Below are 13,091 nucleotides of genomic sequence, written 5' to 3' on the forward strand. Positions count from 1 at the left end.
ACACAAAATCAGCACACAATAGATTATTCAAGGTGCAACAGCTGACCATATGCCTAGTCCAGGTGACAGTGTGCTGACACTTTCTCTTGCTTTCCCCTTTCACACACTGATGTACTCACTGTATGAACTAAACTCTACCTTACACAGCAATACCTTTCAGTTTGTAGGGAAACAATCCTGACAATATGTTGCAATCTCTTGCAATGCAGAATATTAATGATACTGAGTCATTTTCTCAGTGTCTTTACCTTATTTCCAGAAAGAACGGCCTGTCAAAAGTAGCATTAGCTGTGGCTGTGAACCCCAACATTACCTCTGTCTGCTGTCTGAAAATACTATTTAATATTTTCTTGCTTATTCTCATCTGAAAGGCAGATTCTATTGAAAAGTTTTGAGAGTAAATATATCCAGCTGTTGCTTGAATTATGGAAGGCTGGAAAAAAATACATTTTTCCTAGTGTAAGAAAAAAACCCAACACCTTTGCTTTTCTCTACACAGCTCGCAATGCCTGCTCTATTAGATTTGGCATATACATTATTCCTACTCCACAACACAATACCACTACGTGATGATTAAAAAAAAAGAAAAATCAGTTACAAAAAAATCACTTCTGATTGTACTCAGTCTCCCCAAAGACACATCCAAGTGTAATGAATCTCCACTCCCTTTCGAGATTAAATTCTTAGTTCCTTCTACTCTATGGATCAGTTTCACATGAGCAGGCAGCTCATGTGCTGATTTGAGTTGATTCTTATCCCACCGGGTGGTAAAAGCCTCCCACGAAGTGCTTAGTAACTTTTCCTTCTGCTGACCTCCAGAGGCAGGTGAGCACTCTTAGCATCTCAAAAGAGTGAGCTTCTGCATCCTCAGCTTCAGACGTGGTGGCTTTTAATGTAGTTTTCAGGACTGCCTGTTCCCTTTTTCTGCCAGAGACATCAGTGAAATAAAGCAATGAATCTCTGCCAAGAAGTATAATGGGCAAAAAAGCCATGCTCAAGCTTTGTGTTAGAATAAGGATGCCCCACACAGTCCTTCTGAATGCATGGGTAACTTTTGCTATTACCTGAAAGTTAAGTATGTACTGCCAACCTAGAAGCCTTTCTCTCCCTAAAATAATAGAAAAAAGTCCACCATAATACAAGGTAGGCCCCATACACTCAGCACAAAATGTGCCACATTCCTGCAGTATATGTGACTGTCACCAAAAAAAAGAAAAAGGGAAAGAAGAGGGGCAGAAATTGTATCCTACGACTCTGTCTGCATCCCTGCAAAGTACTGACATCAGAGTAGGGCACTTCAGCTACAAAGGGCAAAGCAGAGCCAGGGAAAGGGTGGGGTGAGGAGCAGGCACATTGAATAGCTCTTTATTTCTACAGCTGTATAGGAAATTTTAGTTGTTGGCAGCTTGCCTTGACAAGCCACACCTCATCACCCTTTCTGTGCAGAGAGGAAAGATAACGGAAGCTAAATTAGAGCTTGCTGTGGATTTAGCCACAAGTCCACCTGGATCCAGAGGAGGGATGAAATGTGGTGTTTGAGTATCTGCTTTGCTTTGGCTATAGGCTAGTGATTTCTGCTCTACCCTAGAATTGAGGAAAAGCTGTTGGCCTAAGTGCTGGAACTGCAACACCAGTAGGACTGTGAAACATACAGACAGGCTGGGTGCTCTTCTTCCTTCTCGGCATGGGAAAGAGTTCAGCTGAAATACTCTGCCCCATTTGGACACCGCACTTCACGGATGGAGCCAAATGGAGATAATCTTGAGGAGAGCAATGGAAACTAATCAGAGGTCCAGAAAACCTGACGTAGAAGGAAAGACTGAATAAATTGGGGCTGTTTAGAGAAAAGGATTGAGAAGAGACTTGATAACAGTGCAGGACTGAAAAAGAGAAAGGAATAAGCTGTTTTCCAGGTCTTGTGTGACAGGATGAGAAATAATTTGCTTGAACTGCAATACAAGAAATACGGGGGGAAAGAATCCTCTAACAAAGAAAACAAAAAAGCAGAGGTCATTATGGGGGGTATTTAAGAGCATATTAGAGAAACCTCTATGAGAAGAGATGTGGGTTTAATTAATTCTTCCCTTCCTGAGACCTTTGCTTGAGAAAATTCCAAATGAGAGTTGTGTTTTTGTTTGTTTGTATGTGTTTTTAAATTGAAAAAAAAAAAAAGAGGCCTGAAGAGACAGATATGTATATGAAAAACCTTCTGTATGTGAAGAGGAACCAGGAGACTTTGCTCATGTGAGTCCTCACCCCTAATGACAAGCCCGAAGACAGAGGAATTCTTCCAGAATAGGCCACCATCCTCTTCTTCCTGTTGGCTAGACAGTGTCCTCGCCCTCATTTGACTCTGCAGGAAGCACATTCTGGTGAGCAAGGCAGTTCAAGGAATGCAGGCATGTTAATTATTAGAGCTTCAAAAGATACAAGTTCCAGTGGGCTGAATTCCAGAGCTCTGAATTAAATGAAAATTTCATCTTCATCTCCCTTAGCCCACAGTGTGTTGTTAGTGAAAAAAAAATATATATAAATAAACATAGAAGATGGTTTACCAGTACAAAACAATAGCACAAAACTTCAAACATATAACATTATTTTTAAAGCAAAAGCTGGTAATTTCCAGCAGGTAATTTTTCAGGTAATTTCCCCAGCAGATCTTAAAATTGCTGTAGATCCCATCTCGCAAAAGCTCAGCTCATTTTACAAAAGAAAAATCAGAAAAAATCCAGTAGTTCTGACTCTTGAAAAAAACAAGGTCCAAAACTAACAATCCAATGAGAATCCTGAGTTTTTCATTTAATTGAAGTAGAGACAGCTAACTGAACTCCCACTTCTTACCTCACTGGTGACTAACTAGCAAGAATTCTGCAGCGTCCAAACAAGGCAGGGTTTGATGTATGCAGAGAAAATAAAAGTTACATGGAGGTCTCCCTGGGATCTATGAAAAATATGGATAATATGCTCTCAACACGTTCCAAAAACATAAAGGATGAAAAGCTGCTTTTCAATATAGCCGAGAGTTCAATACTATAAGAGAACCATTAAAATATACATCTGTATTGCAACACTGAGGCAGAGCATCCCAGGATACACTAGTCTTTTACTTCACTGGTTTTAATATAGGCATTGCTATGTCCAGGCTATGCTAGGGCTCTCTCTTTATGACTTTACTTTTACTACCTAACCGTATATATGAAATGCTAGAAGTACAATTTGTTGGATAGAAAAGATCTGAATTATTTTAAAAATAGCAATGGATAATTACCCAATCACATACAAAGTTATCTCCACAATTATGAATAACAGTGCAACTATGAAAATAAAAACAACAAAATAGTATTTATCAGTGCAGGCTTTTGTAGTAGGGTAGAAAAGTGAAAATCTATGCAGCCTGGATTAAGCGGTACAGTAAACCAATGGTGCTGGCTGTGGTCTTGTGGACTCACCTAAAGGAAAGGGAGACAATCACCATTTGGAAACATATTGTAAACCTGCTGTTCTGTGCACATAACACTGTAAATGGGGAAACTAACCACCACTTCTCTTTAGGGGAAAGGTTTGAACCAGGTCTTTCAAGAAAGCAGAATATTCTGTCTTCAGCAAACTGGGAATTATCTGATATTAACTGCAGTACTGCATCCCCAAAACACACTAGCTACTTTTAGTGGTTTCGGGTACAATTGGAGCCTATGGGATCATTCTGTGTATATTCACCTATGTATTCAAATGATTCCTTAATGGGATTTCCAATCAGCTTTAAACACTGGTAGATTTGTGAAAGATAGCTGAATTCCTCTTCTTTCCTTCATGAAAACAGAGAGATGGGTAGAGATGCTATCACAGTCCTGGCTCTGAGAAAACTTGCAGTTGTGAGTTCATGATATGAGAGAAGCCTCATGGGAGAAAACCCTTATATAAACACCCCAACGATGGGAAAAGCTTTGCCTGGGGCTCACATCCTCTCAGATAGTGAAAGTCAATCACCCATGAGACAAAAGACCGTAGGAAACCAGGCTCCATTAGTTCTGCTGCCACAAAATTACTTGTTTAACAAAATGGCTATTGCAGGCATTCTGAAGAAATGCACTGCTCTGTGGGCATGAGCAAATCTGGATGACCTTCCCCCCCCCCCCCCCCCCTTTTTCACTAAGTGCTTTTTATTATTATTATTATTGAACTATAAATTGCATACCTAACTCACTATGAAACATCCTCACCGTTGTAAATAGGTAAACAAATAAAACAGTGACCTGTGAAGCAGCCAATAGAGCTGAGCGAATGTTTGCACAACCAAAACATGACATAAGACTACAGAGAGCAACAAAAATGAACAATTTAAACCACTTGCCTACTTAGCCAAAAAGTGATGCTTTATTTTTAATGAGTAAATCTTTAGCAGAAAAAATATGCCACAAGTCAAGCTATTTGGAGTTTTCCTTTCAGCAGTATATTGTGTCCTAAAATCTTCTGCATTTTTGCATACTGAAACATCTGAAACCTGATTTATCACCAAAGGGCCAGTCTTAAGAAATCAGCTGGAAAAAGAAACAACAATCCAATAAGTCTATTTTGATGTCTTACAGCTGGTCACCTCAGAATTGAGCATACAAACTAATCAGTGATTTTATTTTTAATCACGTGTGCATACTCCATTGCTTATTGGAATCCTTACTCCATTTGTGAGAAAAGGAAATTTAGCCACAAAACTCCCTCTATATTCTTGACAGTAGACGCTCTTGAAACACTGAAGTAAATTACAAAATTGTCATAACCTACCCATCAAGTTCAGGATTTAACACATACATATACAAACACACCCTTAAAAGAAACAAAACAAAACAAAGAACCAACCCAGCACAACGCCTTGGAAATCTGCAATACGTGACTGCATCAGCTTTCACAAAAACATCCTGGAGACTCTGACCATGGTCAAAGAGCTGAATCTTCTGAGTTCCCCAGGACCGACAGGCCATAAAAGTATGGTCTTCCTATACATGTGGCCTGTTAGTGTGGCTTTACACTGGCTTGTATTTTTCAGATCTGCACCAAGAAACAGGCTAGACACTTGAAAACAAACATGCCAAGTTCACCTCAATCTGTAAGGCCAGCAACCATAAGACTTACCTGGTTCTGGCTGACAAGCCTCAGAACACAGGGGAGGGTGAAGGAAGCAGTAAATCCCATATATTAAATATGACTACTGGTATGGATAAAGATCCATCCACTGTTCAGGACAGCGATTACTCCAAGGATTCATCACTCTCCCGTGCCTGCCATTATTACAATTCTTTCTTTTTGTCCCATCTTTATAAGGAAATTGTCAAGTGTTGCAGTCACACAGTATGGAACAAATGAATTTCCTTGGGTGAGTCCCTTCTTCTTCATATTGTTTCTGGTTAGCAGGATGGCAGGAAAACATATAGTAAAGAAATATTTTCCCCTATTTACAGCTAGACCAAAACTCAGGCAGAGCAGTGTTTTATTTACCCCTCTTAAGCCCCAACTTTGACAATATTTTTCCTTCTTTGGTTTTAAGCCCTTCTCCTCTTTATTTCTTTCTCTTCTTGAAAGTCTCCATAATCTTTCCCTCTGCACCTTAAAGACAGTCTCAATTTACTGCCCCCTTCCCACAGCTCTGCACCATCAGAACCTTACTCCCCTGCCATGAGACCTGCTTTCCATGCAGACTGTTAGATGATAAATATCTCTTCAATGTTTACAGATCATTCATCAAGCCAATTTGTAATCATCTGACATTCACTCTTTTCTTATTTTAGTATGTGTGGTGATTTTCAGTGGAATGTTCCCTAATCAATCATCTTCACTTGTAAATGGCTCATTAACACCAGACCTATCACCAGCTAAACCCTGTGGTATCTGAGCATCATTGCTGTCAGTCCCTTCACTATTTTCTAATTTATGTGACTTTGTATTTAATTTGATTTCATAATTTGTATCCTATATATTCCATGTTCCTCCACTGATTTTGGCTGCTATGTAAAAACAAAACAGTCAACTGCAATGAGGTCTGCCAGTGACATTAACAAGCGCTGTGACTGCAATGGAAATAGCTATATGAAGGCACACATAAATTGAGAGTAGAAACAATCTGTAAGAGTCAGGCATCCGGGAAACATGAATTAAGGGGTAAGTGCTTCAAGGCAGATATCTGATCCTGCACATTCCAGGCTATCTGGGACCTTGATCCTCTGATTCCCTCCTTCCCCCTCTTGTATCTCTGTAAGTAACGTTTCTGAATGTGAACCGCCCTGCATCTGGCACAGGACCACTTATGCCAAGCTGACTACACCCTTCCCCTGGGGCATAAGGTCATGAATTATGATAAACAGAGCAGTATAGGAATTTCACACCACATAAAGTGATTATTTACAAGTAACAGCAGTGATTAATCCAAAAACATCTCAGAAAAAAATAAGGGGAAAAAGTCAATTGGATATGCAGACGCTGTAATTAGACTGTAGCCACTACCAGTTATCTCTTTGCTCAGCAGGCTTAGTTTTCCTTTCTTCTGCCGCTGCTTTTTCTCCAAGGAAGCTTAACCACTTGCAATCCTACCCAGTGGGCAAACATCATTTAAATTCTCTGCCCCTGCAGCACAAAACTCTGATTCAGTTCCTTACCCTGCTCCCCAGGAAGAAACAAGCCGAGAAGGTTCTTTGTGGGGTACATTCATTTTGCTTAGTAGCTTGGGACTAGTCAGACTTGGAGAGTGTCCAAATTGGAGAGTGTCTTGTAGTTCTCCTTTATCCAATTGCTCCAAGCCTAATCCCACTGCGAGCAGGCTGTCGGAAGAGAGCCAGCCCTCGTGGGCCTGTACATCCTTTTGATATGTGGCACAGATGGCCAGCTGTTACAGAAACACCTGGTATTTGCAAAGATGTGGAGAACAGCTTCTCCAGCCTCCCTGTTCTACCCAGCTCACGGGCACACGATCTGTGTGGGAGCACACAGCTGGAGCAGGGGAGTTGCTACTCAGTCCCAGCTCAGATGTAGCAACCATGCTATAAATTAAACACTTCTGCACTATCCCTCGATGTAGGCTCACCTTGTGCTTCCTTCCACTTCAGCTTAGTTGCCAGTACCGCCATAAGGCGGGAAACCCTGATGCCTAGATGCAAGTCACACTCGTGCCTTAAAGACCTGGTGTGCCTCACACCGGGAAGCACCACTCACACTGCTCTGTGCCATCAGCTGTGCAACACCAGGCACAGATTTCTACATGACAAATACAAACCTCTTTCCCTCATTCTCAGCCTTTTGGCAGGAAAGTTTACTTACAGGCTCAGGCGTTCTACATTTAGAAAATTATCTTTAAAGCTGAAAATTGAATGCAGGGACTTTCCAGACCCTTCAGTACTGTTGGTAACGGCAACACCAAGAGCATGTATCCTCCTCCTCTATGTGCCCCTTTGGGCTCATCTTAAAAATACTCAGGGCACAAAAATAAGTCATGGCCTGAAGGTCAGTTAAAATGAAATCTTCCAAATGGTGTTGAATGCACCCTGATAAATGCAGCTGAGAGGACAGGCTGGGGTTTATTTTCAACACCTTTCATATCTCTCAGTACTCATGCTGATGGCAAAGGGGGGTCAAAAGAAAAAAATTGCAAGGGGGTGTACATTGCAGATCTCACTCTTCTGTGTAGGGAATCCATAAAATGGCTAAAGAAAACAATACCTACAACTCCCTAGTCATTCAGCCATAGGAAGAGTCCAGCTGCTGTTGAATTTACAGGTTTACAGAGAAGTCAGCTACGGCCCAGCTGCCCCTCTGGTGCCATCATCTGCTGCTGGATTATATAGCACATGGGGACTGCAGGCACGCGTGAATTGTAGATTTCTATTTCTTCTGACAAATAAAACCCTTTTACTGTTGCATTTCTCTAAATATATTCTGGATATTTGTTCTACGCAGCTGTGAGAGGCTTCCTTGACTTCATATAGAAGTTACATCTGTTATACTTGACATCTGCTATATTTGCAGAAAAGTGTAATATATATAAACAAGGTGGATGTAGGAGCAGACTACATTAAAGGAGAAAATTAAAATCCTTGTTCTGGGGCAGAAGAATGTAATTAATTTTAGCACTTGCTATTCACTCATAATTTTGATTATTTTATGGTTTCCAACTCTCTACCCTTTCTTGTTTAAATGTTTTCCCTTATCAGTCACTTAAGAGTCTAAGGACTTTCAACGCTGGCTTAATTCTGTCTTGTCCTCTTTCATGTTCTCTTGTCAAGACAGCCGTTATCTACTTGTCTTTCCATCTGTGGCTTATTTATTCTGTCAAGCCAACAAGCTTCTCTTTGTCAGCTTTCCTAGGTCACATCTGGGACATCTTTGGTATGTGTAACTAGACACAAAACCAGTGACTTCAAGCCCACCTGCAGAGCCCTCTGCCTTTTACAAGGATGTACCTCACATCTCCTGTACCTACCCAGAGAACATCACAGCAACTTGCATTCCTCTGCCTATTTGGCAGTACTTGGGCTGTGGTATCCTGGAGCAGGAATTGTTTTCTGCAGCTATTTCTAGGCTTTTCAAATAGGGCCTGGGGAGACCATGATGGATCTGGGCACAGAATCACCAAATGGTGCATGTTGGAAGGGACCTTTAAGACCATCTAGGTTCCAACTCACCTGGTATAAGCAAGGATACATCCCTCTAGACCAGGCTATTCAAAGGAATCTTGTGGAATTGGCTGCATGGCTTCTGCCATGGTTTGGGCTTAGATTTGCTAACAGTCAGTACATGGGCACAGTTCAAGTTTGGGCACTGGGGGATCATTCCCAGTGTCATTTGAGAGAGAAACATATTTAGCTGTACGGATATGAGCTGTGCCATGTCAGCATAAAGGAGGATAAATCCTAGCAAATGCTATTATAAATACCAGTTCTTCCAAAGAGACTGCCTGGGATGCTTGTGTGCACTGCTCACCCCACGGGATCTTAGCCATGAGACTAAGGTTTCAGCTTAATGTCTGAACCTCAAAACCTGAACAGCAGCAGTGTTTTGCTATTTCCGAGGTCTTACGGGTGCTTGAGAAAGTTTTTACTTCCTCCTGATCTCGTATTACTTTCCTAGTCAAGGCATTGCTACATAATGCTTTCATACCCCAAAGCACAGAGATGAGCTCAGAGATTTTCCCAACACCACTACTCAAATTCCCCCATCCCACAGTATAAACGAGAGAGGTTTACAAAATAGTATTTATATCCATGCCCTCATTCTGCCACAATTAAACACCATTTTCAGAGTCGTGTTGAGATCACTGATGGTATCACATGCAAACAGGACAGTAAATTATAAACCCACCATTCGCCTTTAAAAGGCACAGAAACACAGGCATACAGCAATCCTAAGTACATGTTCTCAACAAAAAGTAAGAGGCAAAGATGCTTTTAAGCTTCTGTCAAATAAACGCTGCTGTGAGAATGCTTATGTATTTAAAATGTCTAATATTATTCCAGTTATCTTCCTCTTAAGTCTCTCCTTTTTAATTATTTCTCCAAATAAGGTTTGAAACGTTCAAAAAACAAATCATATTTAAGTTTGCAGAAAGACACATTTAAAAACTGCTAAGATTATGCTCAGTAATTTTCAACAGCCACTATATTTTGAGAGATGCTTACTTCAGCTACCATGTTAGGATCCACCCTGATAAATCTACACAGGAGTAACTTTCCCCCACTACACCCAAAATGGAAATGCAAACAAGTCAGGCATGCAGAACAAGCTGTGAGGGTTACTGGAGGTGCCTCCATTTAGAAAGTATTCCCCACACTTCCAGTCCTGAAGTGAGCAGCAGAGATAAAGCTGTTTCACTCAGTTTCTCAGGGGAACTTCACAGTCTCTGCATTTGACAGATTTGAATAACAGTGCTGCTCTGTTCCTGAAGTGCTGATGCAATATTTTCTCTGGAACTCCAGCAGAAAAAGTCCAAACTAAGAAAACTCTAGATTAAATTTCAGCAACAATAAATCAGAGCATGAGAACTTAAGACAAAAAACTCAAATGCAATTGCTTTTCTGCATATATACTAGCTACCCATCCCTACCATTTGTTTTCACTGATGTAGAGCCTTCGTGTAGAAATGTTATTATAAAAGGAAGCAACATCAAGAAGGGTATCAAGTTTTACTCTGGAGTTACGTCTTGGAAGGTCAACATATCTGCAGTGATCCAAAACATGTGCAAACAGCATCTGACACTATATCCTAGCCATGTTCACTGTTGTCACAGCAAGCTACTTCACTGCCTTTCACAAGAAAGTAGGCCCTTAAGAAAACGCTCGCAATATGCAAAATAAATTATTGTAAGAAAGCATGAGAAAATGTCAGAAAACGGTCCAAGCACACAAAGGAATTATATGCACGTACTTATGATTATTAAGAAACTAATTTGCCACCTTGTTCCAAGTTTCCTTGGCCCAGTCCTCCACACAAGGCATCAAACTGACCACTCACCTAAAGGCACTATTCACAAAACAATAGACGGTTCAACTGCTTGTAGAAAAAACAGCAAACCCATTCTTCTAGCCAGCCAACCCTGCTAACAGTGGTGTTCACAAAACTGATACCTTCTTTGCCCAGTTAAACCTTATAAATGACATTACTGTAACCAGAGTATCTGAAATTCTGCCTCAATTAGAGGCAAAATTCTCTCTGCTTGAAAAAGAGGAAACCCAAAGGTCCCATGATTCCCACAAGAAATTTGATTACAGTCAGTGATGCTATGCAGAAGGCACTCGAACAACGCAGTGATGGCAAGGAGCATACATCTGCAGGATGGGTAAAACACACAGTCCCAGATATGCCACCATGAGCATATACACAAGTGGTCTGTGACATCTGTACTAAGTTAGGTAGTTGGCATCACCCAATCAAAGTGCAAAACTCTTGACATTATCCAAAAGAGTGAAGCACTATATAATAATATATAGCATAATAAATGCAGGATGCAAAGAAAACAGGATAAGCAATGGATGAACCTCAGATGATATAAGCTTTCTCCAGGATGTACAGAAAGCTTTGGAAAATCCTACTGACCCATATCAATCCTTCTGATTACTCAGTTGCCAAATGTCACCAATGGTTCTAACTAGAATCAGAATTATTTCTGATAATTGTTTCTGCAATAAAACAGCATGCATAGACTAAAGTACACATATTATTCCATGTCACTTCTGAATGGTCTGTTAAGTGTTCTCAGCATTATCACTGTTTTATCTCACTTTGAGTTAATTTCTTAAAATGGACATATGTTTTTTTTCTTTTTTTTTTCTTTTTCTTAAAGTGTTAGCTTATACAGGATTGAATTCAACATTCTGGTTGAAATTGCATAGACACCCTGATTTTGGATGTGCCCAGCTTCCCTATCTACTTTCTTAAGATTACTACATCAGTCAAAGTCCTTCAGAAGCACAGACCAAATGCAGAACATGCTTCACCTTCAAGAACTCTGCTTACCATGACAGTAAGGTAGTTTTGCAGTTACAGATTACAAAGATTACCTGACTCCAACTGCTTGTCAAGCTTACAAACTCCATGTCTGTTTTCTCTTAGAAAGAGAAAACACAGACTGGCTGAAGCTGCATTCACTATGACTGGTTTTAGGACCATATAGAATTTACAGCCAAATTGTAAGCCTCTAAAAATAGCAGGTGATTGCACTGACAATAGCAAAACCCGAGCAGTGCAAGACGGACTGCTATAAATACAGCATACTGTAGGTACGGCTGGAGCGTTCCCAAGACTGAATCATTCAGACCATATGGACTGTTAAAAGCCCTACAGTACACTGTTGTTTGCACCTACAGTTCAGTTCTTTTAATTCTGGGCTATTGCCAAGCTATAACTTACCTTTTCTCTCTAACTGGAATCTGTCACTTCTGCTTGGTCTGCCGTCATTATCTGACAATGGATTAGTTTGCTCTGATTATTTACTGCTCTAGGAAAGAACCAAGCCTTCCTACCCAATGAGTAGTGCTAATCTCTTTTTCATTCCTCAGAAGTTGCAAGGGGGCCATCACCGTCCTCGGGCTGCTGTTGTCCCTCCACAGTCTCAGCCTTTGGCAAAGGTTTGCAGCGCTCTTTACCGCCTTAAACATAAAGGCCCCCATCCTCTGTCTCATCCCCAAGGTTGCTTAGACAAGGCAGAGGGAAAAACATTCTCTTATACTCCATTCAGTAGATCCCATCTGTTTCTCACATTACTGTTAGCTACCTTCCACACAAGCTGCGATCTTAAGAACCCTCCTAGCATCTTCCCTATAAAGAATTTATAGAGAAGTCTTAACGAAATTGACACGAGATTATAGGGAGGGGAGAAAGGGGCATGGAAATCAACAAAATGGAAGTGCAGTTGGGCATAAACACAGAAAGAACTATAAAACCTGGTGGTGCTTTCTAGAGAACACAAGTCATGAATTTGATGAAACTGAAAGAAGTTCACGCAAAGATGAACATGCCAACGTTGCTCCAGAGTTCAGGGAAACACAAATGTGGTTCACACAACTGCATGATCACCATTCCAGGGAACAGAAAACCTTGTGGGTTTGCAGAACCTGAAAAAAGCAGGACAAGAGGCTTGGAGGCGGACGAAATGGCAGCACTTAAGATGGAAAGAGTACACTGCTCATTTGGGGGTGACAGAGAAAGAGCCAAATTGTGGAGTTAATATCTAAATGTGATTTGCAAACTTCAGTTGATTCATTTAGTGATGTCATGAACAGGCTAACTTTCCATTTTGAAGAATTTCATGCTGTTAATCTCATTTTTCTATTGCATGGCTCTTGGTTGGTATCATGACATTTGTTTATGGCCAGGAACTGCTGTAGTTGACTCACAGGTCATTAGGGTTTAAAATAAATAGGAAAAAAAAAAGAAGAAAAAAGGATACGTGACATCAGTAGTGACTCTTGGTGTGTTCTGTAAAAACAAGCCTGGTCAGAGTTAGCAGGAAACATTAAAAAAGGACTTTCATACTCATGACAACTTGGAAAACAGTGCTACACACAAAGTAGTTAATCATCACAGATTTTCAAACCAAAGTCACCTTGTTATTGCA

Source organism: Cyrtonyx montezumae, unplaced genomic scaffold (genome assembly GCF_038088225.1).
Source record: "Cyrtonyx montezumae isolate F1298 unplaced genomic scaffold, pur_monq_1.0 scaffold_0, whole genome shotgun sequence".
NCBI classification, from domain to species: domain Eukaryota; kingdom Metazoa; phylum Chordata; class Aves; order Galliformes; family Odontophoridae; genus Cyrtonyx; species Cyrtonyx montezumae.